At 39.7% G+C, this 21,205-nt stretch overlaps 1 protein-coding gene across 3 annotated transcripts in view; it reads right to left on the bottom strand.

Moving 5' to 3' along the window:
* LOC126328647 (thialysine N-epsilon-acetyltransferase-like) overlaps nucleotides 1-6,854 on the bottom strand; it is a 133,139-nt gene extending 126,285 nt beyond the window's left edge. Inside the window, exon 1 of one of the 3 annotated variants that reach the window (XM_049996056.1) lies at nucleotides 6,688-6,854. The gene's annotated coding sequence lies outside the window, so the exon portion shown is untranslated. Of the gene's footprint in view, nucleotides 1-5,333; nucleotides 5,557-6,687 lie in introns of those variants that run through there. The other 2 variants (XM_049996057.1, XM_049996058.1) reach the window with 2 other exon arrangements.
* Between the last annotated feature and the right edge of the window lie 14,351 nt (nucleotides 6,855-21,205).

Raw genomic sequence — 21,205 nt, 5'->3', positions numbered from 1 at the left:
CCAGAGGAGTTGCTAAGGTTTTCTTCGGGGCCCTCAAGGGTGAAGGTGAGAATGTCCGTTCTGTAAGAGACGACTTAACACCATACCTCCTCTAGCTCCTCACTCAAGTACCAGTGAGGTAGGTATTGTAATGGTGGCTGGAACAGTCGTGGGGTTGTAGTGACGGAAACGCGGTGGAACCTGCGGAGCGGCCCACAAACAACAACACAACGGGAGAGGATGGACATGACCAACAAAGGACCTTATGACACAACAAGAACAGACAACAGAGTCACGAACCAAACAAGACAACCACATTCACTTGTAAAGAAAACACGAAATTCAATACGCTGTCTAATGCGAGGCGATATGTCATGAGACGCATGGTAGGATAGACTGGCAGGCTGTGCAGCAGGCAGGCACTTAAGTACTCGATCGGGGACACCGCTATTGGCTGCTGCAACCACATGTTCCACAGTGGCACCCTCACTCTAAATGCGAGACAGGAGGCACGCGCTGCCACATCTTACGGTGTGATGGTATAGAGACCCCTATGGGTCTTCGATGTCCATGACGTCTGGCGGGGATTCAAATTACGCAGCACGCGGTATCAGAATAGGGATCATGGGGAAGGGGGATGGGAAGGGTTTCCTGTCTTTGGGGCTGTCTTCTTTCTCTTCTTCGATCTTAGCAACCATTTCTATTTTTTTTCCGTTCTTACTTCTCTTTTGAGTACCTGCCTATTTTTTCCCCTCATTCCATATTCATCTACTTCTATCGCACAACTTCTTCATATTCTCCATGGTTTCCAATAACCTACAGCTTACCTCCAGATAAGAAAACCGAAGAATCAGGCTGCACAAACACACATTATCATACACACAATCATACATGAGTACACAAACAATGAAACTACTAACTAGAAACCTGTCGAGAGGTAAGAACCATCAAGTGTTGTAAGGGGAAGGTATGTGTACATCTGGAAATATGCACACATTCTTATTAATTGAAGAACTATGACAATTCAGTATTGCATATGTACATAAGTATAGAAAAACTATGATGATTTTTCAATGAGAATACATAAGAAGGAGGCATGAGTAAGGAAAGAGAACATAAGCCAGGGAGGAATCGATTGTGACAATTATTAAGGAATGTCAGTCTAACAAATATTCAGATGATTTGTAAGATAGTGGGACTCTTATAACCTAAGTAAACATATTATACATTGAATAGTGTTTTGAGACATAGTATATACTAAGTATGTAGAAGTTGAAAAGTAGGGGAGGACTCTAAGGACCAAAGGAAGTATTAAGAAGGATATACAAAGTGTATAATAGATTTATATATTTCCCAGGAAATATTTAATTTTAGTGTACATAAAGATGCATACTAGGGCAATGAACCATGAGGCCTGCTCATAAAGGATAAGGGAGACGTACTCGACATTTGCTAAGGATATAAGACAGGCGTACCTACATACAGGAATAGGGATTTGTTATAAAGGGGCATACCTACCAGAACAGATGGAGGAAGTGTACTCATAGGGTCAACCCACATGTAAGGTATAGGTACTGATCCTAGGGGAAAAGGACAGCATCGTGACAAAAGTCATACATTTTGTAGGAATTGTTCTGGTGAGTTTGAATTCTGTATATTCACTAGCACTATTATGTTTCATGTGAGTTTACAAGTGCCGAGAAGAACACTTTCATATGCCCAGAGTTCATTTAGCCTACAAACAGTCTATAATTAATGAGGCTATTACATTCTAAAGAAGCAGTACAAAGAATTACAATAAAGAGTAAAATATTCAAGTGTCATGAACACCTGGAACTTGCGATTGGAAACCAAAGGTTTAGGCCCCACGACTCCTAGATATAAAAGAACTGACTCCAACATTGAGTGAAATACTCCCGTTTTATAATCAAAGTAAAATGAAAAAAGAAAAGCTAAACAGTAAAAAAAGGGTAATGCACAGTTAATAAAAGAATGTGGAGGGTATATTGTGGAATTATGAATTGTTATTATATGTAATACTAATGTACATAATGAGTATGTATAAAATATCACATGCTCGAGCTGAGGGGAGTGATATGTAGTGCTTCGAGAATTTCTGCGTAAATTCTAGAACCACTCGTCCTTCTACCGTCTTGAACAAACGATATTTTAAAAATAAGAGTGAGAGAACATACATACTGCACGGCACATGTTTTTTTGTGTGTGCAGGCTGGAAAGGAGTCACGAGCACAAGGTAGACACGACAGTCAAACAGCATCGTCAAGTGTTTGCGGCTCGTGCCACGGAAGTCATATTAGAAGAACAAAAGGAGTGTTTACGTATCTTATGAGGTTTTATATAATTGATTATTGTAACGAGAAAAAAGAACAGCTGAAACATTGTTAATTATACTTCATGTGTTGGACTTGCTAGAAGCAAGACATATTAATAAATTGTGTGGTTGTAAAAAGTACATTATTGCAGATGTATTTCATCGAGTCAAGCGCAAGACAAATCAGTTGACATAAAAATTCGAATACTGATGTGAGAAATATTGAATTTGTTCTCTATGGAAGTTGAAATATACTATTTCTGAGTTAAAAGTATTCTTTGAGTACTAAATTATTTCAAAAATAGAGGCAGAGTCTTATAAAATTCCCGTAACCAGCATTATTCTTCAGAGAAGAAGGTTTTGGAAATTGAGGGAGCCACCAATCCAAGGCTGTGCAGATCAAGTAAGTCAACTGCTGTGAGAGAGGTGTGAATTTTGCTTGCAATCCAACGTCACACCACTTCTTATCATCACACATTGTTAGAGTACTCATTGTTACTACAACTGTCTCATGGTCATTGATACCAGTTTTGATGTGGACTTCCTCAAAGAAGTCAGGTCTGTTCATTGTCATTAAATTTGTTTCCATTATAAGTGGGGTTCTGAAGTATCTGTGCTACATTGTTACACCCACCACCAACCAAACTATAATTATCCCTGTTGATTGTTGGATTATTAAATTCTCCTTCAGTAATTACAGTATGATCAGGGGACTTATGTACAAGCATACTGAGGTTTTCTCTAAAGTTCTTGGTTAAATGAGGAGAAGAATCTAATAGTCGATGGGACCCTATTATAATTTTATGCCCGCCCTTGATACTGTCTTGCCCAAACAATCTTATGTCGAGCTTCAATTTCTATCTAAATGGATCTGTTTTTCTCATCTACTGCAAAACATACACGACCTCAATTTCCTGTTTCCCTATACTTCCGGTACAAGCTTACATTTTCCCCAAGATCATACAACTGTCAACTTCAGGTTCTAACCAGCTTTCCCTGCTTAATATTATGCGAGATCCAGTGCTTTTTAGAAGCACTTCTTTCCCTGGGACTTTGTTGTGAATGCTTCAGCAGTTAGCTACTAGGATCTGTGGGAGGCATTTGAATTGGATGGTGAGACACATATAAACCATTGTGGTGCACCCTACAAATGGTCAGCTACGTGGGTAGCTTACCACTGATGTGCAGTACACACCTGACCTATTTATGCAGACCCTACAACTCTCAGCTCTATGGTGCAAGCCTAGGAAGTCACACCCTAGTTTGTCACAGAACCCTCAGAGTCTCTAAAAGAAGAAAAAGTGTTAGGATTTAATGACCTGTCAACATTGATGTCATTAGAAACGGAACACAAGCTCGGATTGGATCAATGACAGGGAAGGAAATAGACAGTGCCCTTTCAAAGAAACTGTCCTAGCATGTGCCTGGAGCAATTTCGGGCAATTACAAAAAACTACAGCTGGAGGGCCAGATGTGGATTTGAACCATCATTCTTACAGATGTGGGTCCAGTGGGTTAACCATTGTGCCACCTCGCTCAGTCATAGTGTCTCTGGTTCACACCTTTCATTCAACTCACTGGAGGGGTGTGTGTGTGTGGGGGGGGGGGGGGGCATGATCTGTTCTGGAGACAATGCTGCAGATTGTGAACTTCATTGAAATTCTGTTAGCAAGGCTGGTATTCTCAACCAAGTATGACCTCAGAGTTCAGATGCCAAGCATAATCTGTCCAATGTGCACCACAATCTGTAGTTGGTTGCACCCTGTTCCTTCAACAGCTGTGAGCATACCTCTTCAACATGTTGAATGAGGCCTCAGACATACACACCGAGTGTACTTGGTGTTCCTTCCTATCCCTTTTTGGCATTTACATAAGGGATACCATTATTTTCCATTCATTTTAACTGCCGACAATTAATAGACTCCTACTCTTTCATGTTTATTTCCTCTAAACACAGGACAAATTGGGTTTCCCCAAAAGTGGTGATGTGAGTCCACCTGCCTTAATGTCAGCTTCAGTGAAAGACAGCACCTGGAACTTGTTTATTAGAGGGATTGGTATTACACCTTGAGTCCTCCCTGGTCCCTGTCTACCCCTTATAGCACACCTAGAACCACCACTGACACACCAATCATAGTCAAGTGAATGGGTATTGATTAGACTTCTATTTCCTGCAAGAGAGACAGCAATCACAAGAGAGGATAATACTCGAGGTATCTTTGTTACCTCTGGCACACAACCCTCAGCAGTCCTCCCAACACACCCATTTCCGGCAGCTTCCAATCACTTGACAGTAGTCAGGGTTATTTCCATCTGCTTACAAGCAGCAACCAACTCAACCCCTAGTGGAGAACAGCAAACAGCATCATTATATTAACTTGTATCCATCAAGTTGTTCTCAATATAAACGATTTTCATATTCTGACACACAACAATTCCATTGACATTCCATGCATCCTTTCCTGTTTGGTTATGCAATTTTTTTGATGATTCACTCATGAAACAAATCTATCTTAAACCTCAAGATGCCATGTGGGGATGGGGTGGTACTTTGTATCCGCCTTTAACCAATATTTCAATCCAGTCAGGTACATTGTTTAAACTTTTGAAAAAATATGTTGCTAATATAGGTCAAAAACAATTAAGAAATTATTTTTTAAATGTTTTATGCGGTCCGCTTGAAGTACCCGCCTCCACTCTTGGTAATACATGTTTCTGAAAATACGTTTGTATCATGAGGATTTATATCCATGTCTTGTCTAAGCTGCAGATTTTGTTTTGTTAGTACCGGTAGCTGTTCCAACCATTAACTATATTTGCTCTGCAGCTAGGTCTTTCCTATTAATTTGCAACAAGCAACGAAAAAATAAATATCTCACTGACGGTACAGACTGCTTCGCGGTTTAAACAATTTTCTGTTAATTTTTTTATCTATTTACGTTCTTATCTATGAGCTGTGTGCTATTTTTCTTTGTTCAGGAACTGTTATACTTAAAATCGTTTTATGCTTTCAAATACCTACTGGGTTTCTTTTCGTCGAACCTTCCAAAGGAAAAGTTAATTGGCACTCAGCAGAAATAAAGAAATCTAACGAGGCGGTAAATATTTCAGTGTGGTGCTTTCTAGACTTAGGCGTCCAAGCTTTTACTTTTCGTTTCCATGAAATGTGGGCACCTCATTGATGAGACGTTACTGTGATGCTGCGGCGTAACGTTGACGACCAAAGTGAAGCTACTCTTTTAAGTGATAGAAGGTCTGTTCGCCGGTGACGTCAAAAAAAAAAAAAAAAAAAAAAAAAAAAAAAAAAAAAAAAATTATATATATATATATATATATATATATATATATATATATATATATTTTACACAATTCATTTCAAATAGCGGTATTCACACCAAGTCTTCACTATCATTGAATCTAGGGACGAAAGGTTTAGCGCTGGGGTCGTTGCCAACATCAGAAGTACTGCCGCACTAACATGTGTCGGTTTTGCGGCTTCGTAATAATATTTATGTCATTTCTTGCTCAGTCAGTCGTGGCATGTTGAGAAGGCAGCATGCGGGCGTGATATTAAAAATATTCCTTTTGTATTTTCTCCCGCAGTAGACCCAATGGTTGGTGTCAAACTTTTTTTTCTTTTTTTTTAGGTTTTGCAATACTTGAACAAATAAATAAGTCTACATACCGGTAGTTGGTAAATAAGGATATAAATACAGCCTTAAATGAATAAGGTCCTTTTAAGTATCTACACTGATAAATTATCGACTATGTTAATTTTACGTTATTTGCACTAAACCATTGTCTCAAACTGCTGTTACTCTTATCTGAAGACCTCGTCATTGAGAAGTTCAAATCAAACGTGTCTGCACAGTCTGTTTTTCTCTGTTTTATATTTCCAACATTTCGTAATCATTTTTCGTGTTTGAGGTAAAATGTGATCGGAGGGTGACGGAAGCCGTCATGGGTATTGTAGCGCCGGTCACAAGTATTCCGAAACTGCGTTAAGTAGAGTGGCAACCTAACATAATCATGTTTTTACACTGTCAGCCTTGCATGTTTAACAAATGCCGAGGCGCCCGTTAAGTCATATGGGCCATAAGTATTGCTTATATTTCAGGCTACATTCTTAGAAATATTTCTTTTTTCTAACCACAAGGTTCCATTTCTATTAAAAATATTTCGTTTTTACTAATCACACTAGGTAAACATGCTTCGTGTTCTGTACGGGATGTTCATTTTTTATTAGCGTAACCGTAGAAAATGCACAAATATATCAAGAATTACTGTACCCCATCTTAAAATTCATTCGCCGTGTGAGCAAGACTTAACTACACACGAAAACAGCTGCTACAGGTAATAAATGAAAACATATTTACCTGTACAAATCGCGTCACCTAATTGGTCATCTGTCTACTCCATTACACGTATGCCAACACAGTCCATATTAATGTTGTAACTGTGCAATAAGGTCTGTTCGCGAGGACTTTGTGTGAGAACTGATTCAAGTCAGTCGAGGTTACCGTATAATACAGTTTGCAGATGCGTAAAACGTTTTCGATCAGATACATTAGGTAGAAAGACAATATGTAAAGGACAAAGACTTGGTATTAGTTGGGAGAACTGAAGACAATTTAATGGAGTTACTGTAAATACATACATCGCAGGTATATGGCAATTCTACTGCCAACCCAACCCTGTAGACATGGGGCACATGGATGAATTTACAATAAGTGAAAAAAACAGCGTATGGCAATTGGGAGTAATAATTAAAGCCAAAGTATTATATGAGGGGGGTTAGAATCTCCAACGTCCACGTATTAACTTATTGTTAAATGTTATACTTACGTATTTTGGGGCGGGTTGGGGGGTTATTTAGTGAGGTGCTTTATAATCTTTTAAATTAAAATTTTGCTGTATAAATGAACCATCACAAATATATAAATATACTGTCAGTATAGGGGCTTTATATTAAACAAAAATCTTTCTTTTCCATTTGTTGCACATTTTATTGTTTGCAAATAAACTAGAGGATTCGGTAGTTGTTACTCCCCGTTAGACATGGATGACAATAGCAAAGCAAATTTTCGTAACTGTAGTAAAATTGTCCACATGATACGGATTTTTGAGTTCAGTATTCTATGCATCTGGGATATACAGTTCACAGTTTTACTTATTTCTACAGAATATAACAAAAAAGGTTTACAAGGACAGCAGGCTACATCCAGAGTACCAATAGATACATAATGTGTTTTCAAGTCATAAAGTCCTTAGATATGGCCACCTGCCAGTTTGATATAAACTTTTCTGTTGAAATGTTAGACACACTACACAAAATTATGATGCCTGCAATTTCAGCAAACCACGAACTGAGGTTTTCAAAATATTCACTACTTTCAGAATATTGAAAAGTCCAACCCCCCTCCCCCACGCCAACCATGTGTATAATCTTGTTGTTACAGTGATCATTTGAAATTATATGTAATATTGGTCCAGTAAAATACATGCCTAGAACTGTTCCACAGCAAAAACAGTTAAAGATTAAGAAATTTCCTGTCAGATTAAAACCATGCAGGACCAAGACTCAAACTCAGGACCTTTGCCTTTCACAGTTAAGTGTTTTTTTTCCTGGCAGATTAAAACTGTGTGCCGGACCAAGACTAGAGAACTCAGGTGCAAGCAGCAAGTTTCACATCAGTGCATACTTCCCTGCAGAGTGAACCCCTCATTCATTACAGTTTAAGATATTGTTAAAAAATTAAGTTGAACTGTGATTCACGCAACCACAACAGAACACAGAGAAATAATTGCCTCCTTGTCTAGAGTCAACAGGTTGCATTAGACATAAAACAAGAATTGATGTATAGAACATAGCCACAAGTCACATATTGTTTAATACAATAGGCGACTCTCGTCCAGTGAGGTGGAAAAATCACAGTTTCAAATATCTGTCAAGAAAATTATGATCCTGTGAGTCCTCCTCCACTTTTGTTTTCAACTCAGATCTGTGTTTGCTGAATGACAAACAAGCATATATGCAGGACTAGTTATTGAATATCATTACTTGTGAGCTTACAGTGTTGCAAATATTTGCAATTACACTGATTTCTTTCATACCTGAATGCTGTCGGGTAAATGTTAATAAATTTGTATTTCAGTGTTTTTACTTTACTTTTATTGCAATACATTCACACCATTTAGATGCTTTATTATTTCACGCGGAATTTTCTCGTATTGTTATGAAGCCTGATGCAGAATGAAATTTTTACGTTACAGCAGAGTGTGCATTAGTGTGAAACTTCCAGGTAGACTAAAACTGTGTGCTGGGGAGACTCAAACAGAGGTTCTTTGCCTTTCAATTGCAAGTGAGCTACCAACTGAGCTACCTAAGCACAACTCATGACATCCTTGCAGCTTTACTTCTGCCAGTGGAAAGGTGCGAGACGAGGTACTGGCAGAAATAAAGTTGTGAGGGTGGGTTGTTAGTCCTGCTAGGGTAGCTCAGCTGGTACAGCACCTTTGAATGGCAAGAGGCTTGAGTTTGAGTCTCGGTCGGGCACACAGTTTTAATCTGCCTGGAGGTTTCAAGCCTGGTATATGTTAACTAATAACTAAAAACCAGAGGAAAATTGCATCTTCTCTACCTCGTACAGAATGATGATAGAGAGCAGAATAAAAAAAATTTAAAAAAATCAACTGTCAAGAGAAGATGAATACACAGCAGTTTTTGTGGTTGCCGAAAAATCCTTGCAAAAAACAGGAATTCTGTTTACTGTTCCAGTTCAGAATTTTTGGAGGAGTGAGCACACATTGTTATTTCAGGCAGGTTGTGGGGAGAACAACCTGAAACTGCATCTTAGTAAAATATTTAGTGAACTACAAAGTAAAGTAAATGCTTACCAAGGAATGAAGTATAATCCAAGCATATAAAAAAGCTGACACAATTCCTACTCATGATACTTGAAACTGGTATGTGAAACTTAGGATGAAAAATTGTAGCCTTTTAGTTCAACCCAAGTACATTCTTTGGATACATTGCTAATTTCTTGGGAACATAAAAGAATAATTAAATTTGTTATTAACCGTTTACAGAAAGAAACAACAAACTGGAATGCATCTCATGGTAAAGATTTTAAAAACAAGGATTATGAGGTAGCCTTGTCAAGGTACTCACAGCCAAATTCCCCAACATCAATAAAAATTAAGCTATCTTAAAATATTGTATCTGTATGAACTTTGTTCGTTATTGAACAGGAAAACTATTCTCTTAAGTTGAGGTTTTTGGATTCAGCTGTTAGTTGCTAAATGCGTAGAGGAGACCAGGGCACATTTACATGGATTTCTTTTCAGAATTTCCCATTTATGCATATCATGGAACACAATAAAAGTAAAAAACACACTACAAAATTTTCAAAATATGTTTTATTGTAGTAAACAACATTATAGTCTAACTTACACCAATTAAAATGGTAAAACACAATTTTACTTCCAGTAATAAAATTTTTTCCTGATCTTGCACTTGGTAGCTTAATATGGTCTATAAAGGAATTTGAATGTTAATTAAAGGTCTATTCATCATCACTGCCAAGTTGCAGCTCCCCCACACAAAAAATAATGTGTCTCCTGTAGCACTATTGTCATAAGTCCATCTTTTACATCCAAGGCACTGCACTCCTGGTTTATTTTTGACTGGTTGTACCATTTCTACAGTAAACAAAAAGGCAGTTTCACCCTCTTCATCAAACTGCTGCAGGTTATGCGAGAAAAGAAGAACTGGATGGGACCTTCATTAGAGAGGAGTGTTTGCTAACAGATGCCTTTGAAGGATTAGTGTGTAACAGGAGATTAAGAAGAAAGAGGAAAAATAAGATGATAGATGAAACAAGTGTGTGGACAACAAGATGGCAGAAGATTAGAGCATAGTGTTACAAGAGAAAATATCTGTCTTTGGCCAGATTGCTAGAGATGATATGAGAAGTAGGCCTATCCACATTTTTTCCTCATTCTTGCTTTTAGAAATTTGTTGCCCTTATCTGTCCATATTCACATTCAAGTTCTAAGGCCTCCGATTTTTTTTCTAATTAACTACTCACCCGAAATCGATGAAACTGGCGTTACTTCTTGACATAATCGCCCTGCAGGCGTATACATTTTTCACAACGCTGACGCCATGATTCCATGGCAGCGGCAAAGGCTTCTTTAGGAGTCTGTTTTGACCACTGGAAAATCGCTGAGGCAATAGCAGCACGGCTGGTGAATGTGCGGCCACGGAGAGTATCTTTCATTGCTGGAAAAAGCCAAAAGTCACTAGGAGCCAGGTCAGGTGAGTAGGGAGCATGAGGAATCACTTCAAAGTTTTTATCATGAAGAAACTGTTGTGTAACTTTAGCTCGATGTGCGGGTGCGTTGTCTTAGTGAAACAGCACACGCGCAGCCCTTCCCAGACGTTTTTGTTGCTGTGCAGGAAGGAATTTGTTCTTCAAAACATTTTCGTAGGATGCACCTGTTACCGTAGTGCCCTTTGGAACACAATGGGTAAGGATTACGCCCTTGCTGTCCCAGAACATGGACACTATCATTTTTTCAGCACTGGCGGTTACCCGACATTTTTTTGGTGCCAGTGAATCTGTGTGCTTCCATTGAGCTGACTGGCGCTTTTTTTCGGATTGAAAAATGGCATCCACGTCTCATCCATTGTCACAACCGACGAAAAGAAAGTCCCATTCATGCTGTCATCGCGCGTCAACATTGCTTGGCAACGTGCCATACGGGCAGCCATGTGGTCGTCTGTCAGCATTCGTGGCACCCACCTGGATGACACTTTTCTCATTTTCAGGTCGTCATGCAGGATTGTGTGCACAGAACCCACAGAAATGCCAACTCTGGAGGCGATCTGTTCAACAGTCATTCGGTGATCCCCCAAAACAATTCTCTCCACTTTCTCGATCATGTCATCAGACCGACTTGTGCGAGCCCGAGGTTGTTTTGGTTTGTTGTCACACAATGTTCTGCCTTCATTAAACTCTCGCACCCACGAACACACTTTCGACACATCCATAACTCCATCACCACATGTCTCCTTCAACTGTCGTTGAATTTCAATTGGTTTCACACCATGCAAATTCAGAAAACGAATGATTGCACGCTGTTCAAGTAAGGAAAACATTGCCATTTTAAGTATTTAAAACAGTTCTCAATCTCGCCGCTGGCGGTAAAATTCCATCTGCCGTACGGTGCTGCCATCTTTGGGACGTATTGACAATGATCGAGGCCTCATTTTAAAACAATGCGCATGTTTCTCTCTCTTTCCAGTCTGGAAAAAAAAAAATCGGAGGCCTTAGAACTTAAATGCACCTCGTAGAATTAATATTTTGTGCTTGAGATTGATTAGGTTCAGGTAGCATTTTTAGCAATTTCTACATTTCATTTTCCTGTGGGTTTTTGATAGCGTTTCCAGGTGCTGCTGTCTTAGTTTCCTTGACTGGGATATCAGTTAGGTTGGCAGTGCAAAATAATGCATATGCCCCAACACAACTGCATAAACAGGCACCATTGCCATGCTAAACACTGCTGCATATGGGCCTCCACAACAGGCAACTGGTTCATGCACTTGTGCTGAAAGATTTTTATCAGGGAGGAAAACTGGAATTTTCACACGGTCCCATTCTGGAAGAATTTTCACACGGTCCCATTCTGGAAGGCTCAGTGGATCAACACAAGTATCCATCTATCCTTGGGGACTATGTCCACTCCCACATGCAGTTTGGTTTTCCTTGGCATGGTAGCATGTATCATGAGGACAAATCAACATGTCACACAGCTTGTAGTGTACATGCATGGTTCGAAGAGCATCAGGATGAGTTTCCTATACTCCCCTGTACACCACAATTGTCGGATGTAAACACAATCGAGAATCTGTGATTACCACCTTGATCAGCCTACTTACTCTGGGGATCCGCAAACGGGAAACCTAGTGCAGCTGGCCACAACACTGGAGTTAGCAAGGCTCCATGTCTCTACCTTCCAGAGCCTCACTGACTTTCTTTCTGCACGTCTCACAGGAGTCTGCACTGTGAAAGGTGGTTATTCAGGCTTTTGACAGGTGGTCACATTAATGTGAGTGAACAGTATATGTTATGCAGTAAACAAAAAGGCGTTTGTTCAAGTAGTGCCAAGAAGTTTGTGAGAGCCCTCAGTAGATGACAGTACTGATATTCCATTGTCAGTAGTGTTGTAGCAAGTATGAATCCCAGAAAAAGTGCTCTGCATAAACATGCCCTGTGCATAAACATGCCCTGTGCATAAACGTACCCTGGTCACCCCTATTATGATAAAATATGGCTGAGAACTGCAGGCAGCACAAATATTTTATTCGGGCTGCATGCGGCCCACAGGTGTAGTTTGACGACCACTGGTTTAAAGTAAATCAAATGCACAAAAAATGTGTTCTTACAATGAAACTGAAAACTCGTTTTCCTAAATGTTGATTCATCTCGATTTTATATGTGAAAAAAAAAGTTTTTGAGGGGGTACCCCCCCCCCCCCCCCAAACACACACACACACACACACACACACACACACACACACACACACACACACTGCTTCTGTGTTTCGAACTTGTGCAGATTATTGTAAGAAGGCAGAAAAATATATGTAATGAATGGTCTCATGTTGTGTTATGAAAGCTTTATTCGCTGCCATGATACAGACAACATGGTTGAAAGAAAATAAAAAACCTACATTAGATCAGTTGTGCCAGTCAACAAAAATCCACATTGGTTGACAAGCTATTGTGGTCTAATGGCAGAATTATGGTAAAGTAAGAGCTGGGTACCAGCATAAAAACTGCTCCTATAGTTACACAAAAAAGGTGAATGTACCAGGCAGAGTTAGAGATATGAAAGAAGGGAACTAGCTTTTTGGCTTATTCATCAGCCTCAGACATTTAAATCAAAACATCAAGACATATTCATGATTTTTTATGAGTTAACCCGACTTCCTCACTGCAGTAAGCTCTCTTAGATCCAATCCCTTGAATGGTGACGGGTCCAAGAACAATAGATACAATTTTATGTGCTTTCAGAGAGTCTGATGCATCTAAAATAGAAAATATCCTAGATTGGGGATGCATCTATAATAGGAAGTATCCTAGAGTGGGGAAGAATGCATCCTAAACTTTAATGACACATTGTGTCATATTGCATGACAAATGCCACGTTGTGATGGCATATGCAAAGTTATATGACATGACATCATATACCATATTGCATGACAGGGGTATGAATACCAACAAGTAAAAAAGTGTGAATATGTCCAGATGTTTTGATTTAAATGTCTTTGACGTGGCTACATAAGTCAAAAAGCTAGTTCCCTTCTTTTACACCCATAACTACGCCCAGGGCATATTCGCCATTTTTGTGCTGTGGTAGGAGATTTTTCACTGTGAATTATGTATATTTTAGCCAACTGTTTTTCAGAAAATAAAGTGTGGTTAATACAGCCAAAGAAATTTGATAGATAAAAAATCTTCTCACCAAGCAGTGGTGGGAGAGCGCACACATAAAAAGTATTACATACACAAGCTTTTGGAGCTCCTTCTTCTGGCAGAAGGGTTAAACAGAAAAGGAGAGGAGTGAAGGAAAAGGACTGGTGAGGTTTACGGAAAGGAGTAGAGTTCGAGAAAGTCATCCAGAACCCCAGATCAGGGGAGACTTTATCTTCACCTCTCTTCCTTCCCTTTCAATCCTCCTCCCAGAAGATGGAGCCACTGGCTCTGAAAGCTTTCATATATGACATCTTTCATACGTGTGTCCTCCTGCCGCCGCTTGATGGAATAGATTTTTTATTTATCCAATTACATTACACTTCCAAAAATTGATTATTTTTGTTGATTAAAAGAAAGGTAGGACAGACAGTACTAAATGAGGGAGAAGAAGAAACCGTATCTTCAGGGCTATACATTGGTGATTTCCTTTCGGTAAGTTGGAGATTAGATATTTAATGAAAGGCTATGTTGATAAATCTAGCTAAAATGAAAACAAATTTCCTAACAATTTACCAGGAGAGGAGCGGCATTTAGAGGATCTCTCCATTCGCTTAAGTCAAATACTAAAAGAGCTTGTGTGGACGTGAACAAAGAGACAGTTGTGATGTATTTCTCCAATATAAAGCCAATGCTGAAAAATCTCCCACCTACCAAGATAATCTACTATGATGAAACCAACATGTCATATGATCTGGGCAAGCAGCGAATAATTACAAAATGAGCGAGTAAGCATGCTGAAATTAGTGGATTCATCGATAAGATGGCAGCAAGTGCAGATGGTAAACTGCTTCCTTCATATGTCCTTTACAAATCTAAGCATTTGTGGGACACATGGCAAGAAGGTGTTCCACAAGGAACTCATTTCAATAAGAATAAGAGTGGATGGTTTGATCTACCAATATTTGAAGACTGGTTCTTTACAATCACTTTTCTGTATCACAAGAAGCAAAATGGGCCAACAGTGGGGATTGGGGACAACTTATCCAGTCATGTGCCTTTATGCATTATCAAAGAGCGTAAGCTGAACAATATTACATTTGTTCTCCTTCCACCTAATAGCATCCATCTCCTCCAGTTCCTGGATGTAAGTTTCTTCAGACCAAGTGCTGCAGCATGGTGAGCTCCAATGTTAGGCGCATAATGGGGCCCCTTAGGGCTAAGGAGGGGAAGAAATCCTGTGCGCACTCCGTGTGCATTCCGGGTGGAGTCATTCCTGATGTGGAAAGGGTCCTTCCGGATGCCATGAAGAGCACAGGGTGCACCCAGCTGCAGGTGGTGGCACATGTCAGCACTAACGGCGTGTGTCGCTTTGGATCTGAGGAAATTCTCTCTGGATTCCAGAGTCTATCTGATTTCGTGAAGGCTGCCGGTCTTGCTTATGAGATGAAGGCAGAGCTCACCATCTGCAGCATCGTTACAGAACAGAATGTGGACCTTTGGTGCACAGCCAGGTGGAGGGTCTGAATCAGAGGCTCAGGCGGTTTTGTGACCGTGTTGGCTGCAGATTCCTTGACTTGCACCATAGGGTGGTGGGGTTTCGGTTTCCGCTGAATAGGTCAGGAGTTCAATACACCCAGCTGGCGGCTACACAGGTAGCGCAGGCTGTGTGGCGAGGTCTGGGTGGTATTTTAGGTTAGAAGGCCTCGGAAAAGTACAATGTGGGCTGCAATCTCAAAGGGTGCATGGCAAATACAGGATGTGCTTGGATCAAGGAACAGTCGGAATTGTAATTGTAAATTGTTGTAGGTGTGCTGGGAAAGTCCCTGAGCTTCAAGCTCTAACAGAAAGCACATAAGCTGAAATTGTTATAGGTACAGAAAGCTAGCTAAAGCCTGAAATAAGTTCTGCAGAAATTTTTATGAAGTCTCAATGGTGTTCAGGAAAGATAGATTAGGCAGAATTGGTGGTGGAGTGTTTGTGTCTGTCAATAGTGGTTTTTATCGTAGTGAAGTCGAAGTAGATACTCTGTGCAAATTGGTATGGGTGGAGGTTATACTTAACAGCTGAACTAAGTTAATAATTGGCTCCTTCTACCGACCCCCAGACTCCGTTGATATAGTCGCTGAACAGTTCAGAGAAAATTTGAGTCTCGTAACAAATAAATGCCCCACTCATATGGTTATAGTTGGTGGGGACTTCAACCTTCCCTCGATATGTTGGCAAAAATACTTGTTCAAAACCGGTGTTAGGCAGAAAACATCTTCCGAGATTGTCCTAAATGCTTTCTCCGAAAATTATTTCGAGCAGTTAGTCCACGAACCCACACGAATTGTAAATGGTTGCGAAAACACACTTGACCTCTTAGCCACAAACAGTCCAGCGCATCATGACTGATACAGGGATTAGTGATCACAAGGTTGTTGTAGCTAGGCTCAATACCATTTCTTCCAAATCCACCAGAAACAAACACAAAATAATTTTATTTACAAAATTGGATAAAGTGTCACTAGAAGCCTTCCTAAGAGACAATCTCCATCCCTTCCGAACTGACTATGCAAATGTAGACGAGATGTGGCTCAAATTCAATGATATAGTAGCAACAGCAATTGAGAGATTCACACCTCATAAATTGGTAAGAGATGGAACTGATCCCCCATGGTACACAAAACATGTCCGAACGCTGTTGCAGAGGCAATGGAAAAAGCATGCGAAGTTCAGAAGAACGTGAAATCCTGAAGATTGGCTAAAATTTACAGACGCGCGAGATTTGGCAAGGACTTCAATGCGAGATGCCTTTAGTAGGTTCCACAACTAAACATTGTCTCGAAATTTGGTAGGAAATCAGAAGAAATTCTGGTCGTATGTAAAGTACACAAGCGGCAAGACGGAGTCAATACCTTCGCTGCGCAGTGCCAATGGTACTGTTACCGACGACTGTGCCGCTAAAGTGGAATTATTGAATGCAGTTTTCCGAAATTCCTTCACCAGGGAAGACGAATGGAATATTCCAGAATTTGAAACATGAACAGCTGCTAGCATGAGTTTCTTAGAAGTAGATACCTTAGGGGTTGTGAAGCAACTCAAATCGCTTGATATGGGCAAGTGTTCAGGTCCAGATTGTATACCGATTAGGTTCCTTTCAGATTACGCTCATACAATAGCTCCCTACTTAGCAATCATATACAACTGCTCGCTCACCGATAGATCTGTACCTACAGATTGGAAAAATGCGCAGGTCACACCAGTGTTTAAGAAGGGTAATAGGAGTCATCCAACGAACTACAGACCTATATCATTGACGTCGATTTGCAGTAGGGTTTTGGAGCATATACTGTATTCAAACATTATGAATCACCTCGAAGGGGAGGATCTATTGATACGTAATCATCATGGTTCCAGAAAACATCGTTCTTGTGCAACGCAGCTAGCTCTTTATTCGCACAAAGTAATAGTCGCTATCGACAGGGGATCTCAAGTTGATTCCGTATTTCTAGATTTCCGGAAAGCTTTTGACACCGTTCCTCACAAGCAACTTCTAATCAAGCTGCGGGCCTATGGGGTATCGTCTCAGTTGTACGACTGGATTCGTGATTTCGTGTCAGGAAGGTCGCAGTTCGTAGTAATAGACGGCAAAACATCGAGTAAAACTGAAGTGATACAGGTGCTCCCCAGGGAAGCATCCTGGGACCTCTGCTGTTCCTGATCTATATAAATGACTGGGTGACAATCTGAGCAGTCCTCTTAGGTTGTTCGCAGATGATGCTGTAATTTACCGTCTAGTAAGGTCATCCGAAGACCAGTATCAGTTGCAAAGCAGTTTAGAAAAGATTGCTGTATGGTGTGGCAGGTGGCAGTTGACGCTAAATAACGAAAAGTGTGAGGTGATCCACATGAGTTCCAAACGAAATCCGTTGGAGTTCGATTACTCGATAAATAGTACAATTCTCAAGGCTGTCAATTCAACTAAGTACCTGGGTGTTAAAATTACGAACAACTTCAGTTGGAAATAGCACATAGATAATATTGTCGGGAAGGCGAGCCAAAGGTTGCGTTTCATTGGCGGGACACTAAGAAGATGCAACAAGTCCACTAAAGAGACAGCTTACACTACACTTGTTCGTCCTCTGTTAGAATATTGCTGCACGGTGTGGGATCCTTACCAGGTGGGATTGACGGAGGACATCGAAAGGGTGCAAAAAAGGACAGCTCGTTTTGTATTATCACGTAATAGGGGAGAGAGTGTGGCAGATATGATATGCGAGTTGGGCTGGAAGTCATTAAAGCAAAGACGTTTTTTGTCATGGCGAGATCTATTTACGAAATTTCAGTCACCAACTTTCTCTTCCAAATGCAAAAATATTTTGTTGAGCCCAACCTACATAGGTAGGAATGATCATCAAAATAAAATAAGAGAAATCAGAGCTCGAACAGAAAGGTTTAGGTGTTCGTTTTTCCAGCGCGCTGTTCAGAATGAACCCTCTGCCAAACACTTAAATGTGAATTGCAGAGTAGTCATGTAGATGTAGATTAACTGAATACTGTCTCACGCAAATTGCCTGGTAACAAGGTGGGCTGGCAAAAAAACACAGAAGCATGGACTTCCAGTTTCGAAGGATTGCATAATTTAGCATGGACTCCAATGGGAGATCGTTATGATAGTTTCCACAATGAAAGCTTGTTTCAAAACCTGGCATGAAATCCAAAAAGATTCTGGTTGTATGTGCAGTATGATAGTGGCAAGACACAGTCAATGCCTTTTTTGTACAGTACCAATGGTGACAGTGCTCCTAAAGCAAAGTTACTAAACACAGCCTTATAAAATTCCTTCACCAAAAGCAATAAAGAAATATTCCAGGATTTGAATCAAAAACAGTTGCCAACACAAGCATCTTAGAAGTACGTATCCTTGAAGTAGAGAAGCAACTTAAATCTCTTAATGGAGGCAAGTCTTCCAGTCCAGACCGTATACCTTCCTTTCAAGAGTATGCTGATGCAATGGCTCCCTACTTAAAAATCACATACCACCCCTCACTTGACAAAAGATCCTACCCAAAGACTGGACAACTGCACAGGTCACATCAATATTCAAGAAAAGTAATAGGAGTATACCACTAAATTACAGGCCCATATTAGTAACATCAATATGCAGCAGGATTTTGGAATAAATATTCTGTTCGAACATTATGAATTACCTCGAAGCGAACAGTCTATTGACACAAAGTCAACAAGGATTTAGAAAACATCATTCTTTTAAGTGTGAGGTTCTTGTAAGTGTGAGGTCATCCACATGAGTGTTAAAAGGAATCCCCTTAAACTTCGGTTACACAGTAAATCTGTTAAATCTAAATGTTGCAAATTCAACTAAATGCCTAGGAAGTTCTAAGAAGAGTAGCACATTTTGTATTATCGAGAAATTGGTGAGAGAGTGTCATGGACATGATACAGAATTTGGGGTGGACATCATTAAAACAAAGGTGTTTCTTGATGCAGCAGGATCTTCTCATGAAATTTCAATAATCAACTTTCTCTTCCACATGTGAAAATACTTTGTTGATGCCGACCTACTTAGGGAGAAATGATCTTCATAATAAAATAAGGGAAATCAGAGCTCGCGTGGAAAGATATAAGTGTTCATTTTTTTCAGTGCGTTGTTAGAATGGAATTATGTGAAGGTGGTTCAATGAACCCTCTGCCAGGCACTTAAGCGTGACTTACAGAGTATCCATGTAGATGTAGATATCACTTATGAATTGTGACTTCCAGGAAAAAAAATAATAAAAAAAACAGTGTGGGAACAAGTGACAGTGCTTCTAGCAGTGATGAAACTGAAGACAACCCATAATTCAATGAAGTGTTACTGCAGAAAGAAGAGGCTTTTTTTTCCATGGACTATAAACACATCCGAAAATGAGAAGACAAGCAATATGCTGGAGTGGCCACAAATGTTGGTGCAGGCAATGATTGTGTGAAATTTTTGTGCCCCGTAAGAACAGCAGAAATGTGTGTGTGTTTCCTAATGTTCCGGATGAAGATTCAACACAAAAATACCAATTTTCATGAGTACTTCCAACACCAGTTGAGAGCAGAGGGTTGTTTGTTCCTAGAGAAAATGAACTTTAGACTTGTAGGCCATTGTATCTTAACAGACAATGTTTGAAGCGTTTGCAACTTAATGTTGCTTATGAGTAAGAAAACTGATTTTGGCTCTTTAGTAGAAGTTATTTGTTTTGTTTCTGTTTCTAATATTTCAGTTTAGAACTTTAAAGAGATGTAATTTAATTAATTACAAAATAATAACTGATCTTTACCTCAATCCTTATTACTTAATCACAATGATGGACAACCTTAAATGTGTTAAAAGTCTCTAAAATCAAACAGGAAGTATGCAGATTTAAAAATAAATAAATAAATAAAAAATATTCAGTTTTTGTTCAAATTCTCCCATATACTTTGCTTCAGAAAGAACTTTAAAAAACATATGTGTCTGGAATCACCCTAATTCGTGGAGTGATTTTGGACACTTTTTGTCTGTCTCAGATACACACAGGCTCTCTATTTCTAGGATATTTTATTTGTTATACATATGCTCCACCACCCCAGTAATGAACAATGCAATCTAACAAAACCTTTGCAATTACAGTGGGAAAAAAAGGGTCCAAAAGCAACCTGTTTGACAGTACTTGTGTGGCTTGTGACTCGGAAGTGGTGACTGGAGCACTTTGTTAGAGGGGCTGGTGCTGCTCCATAAAGGGTATGTTGTTGTAAATAAACATAGGAATCAATGATACTTCACTAACGTTGCATCACTTCACTAAGGGTGTAGTGAACCTGTAAAAAAAGCAACTTTCATGTAATTCACTATAGAAAAAGCCGATACTTGCGTGAGGAAACCACGATAGCATGACAAGTGCCTATAAAGGCGAACTACTATTGAATGCATGTGAACTAATTGTGAAATAATTTGGGTGAAGGTCACGGTTAAAGCAGGCTCAGGCATGGTGATTGGATGTCTCTATAGGCCCCCTGGCTCAGCAGCTGTTGTGGCTGAGCACCTGAAGGATAATTTGGAAAATATTTCAAGTAGATTTCCCCACCATATTATAGTTCTGGGTGGAGGAGATTTTAATTTGCCGGATATAGACTGGGAGACTCAAACGTTCATAACGGGTGGCGGGGACAAAGAATCCAGTGAAATTTTTTTAAGTGCTTTATCTGAAAATTACCTTGAGCAGTTAAACAGAGAACTGACTCGTGGCGATAACATATTAGACCTTCTGGCGACAAACAGACCCGAACTATTTGAAACAGTTAACGCAGAACAGGGAATCAGCGATCATAAAGCGGTTACTGCAACGATGATTTCAGCCGTAAATAGAAATATTAAAAAAGGTAGGAAGATTTTTCTGTTTAG

The sequence above is a fragment of the Schistocerca gregaria genome, chromosome 2 (genome assembly GCF_023897955.1).
Source record: "Schistocerca gregaria isolate iqSchGreg1 chromosome 2, iqSchGreg1.2, whole genome shotgun sequence".
In the NCBI taxonomy this organism is placed as follows: Eukaryota; Metazoa; Arthropoda; class Insecta; order Orthoptera; family Acrididae; genus Schistocerca; species Schistocerca gregaria.
The sequence above is the reverse complement of the archived record's forward strand: the minus strand, read 5'-3'. Positions and strand labels throughout refer to the sequence as shown.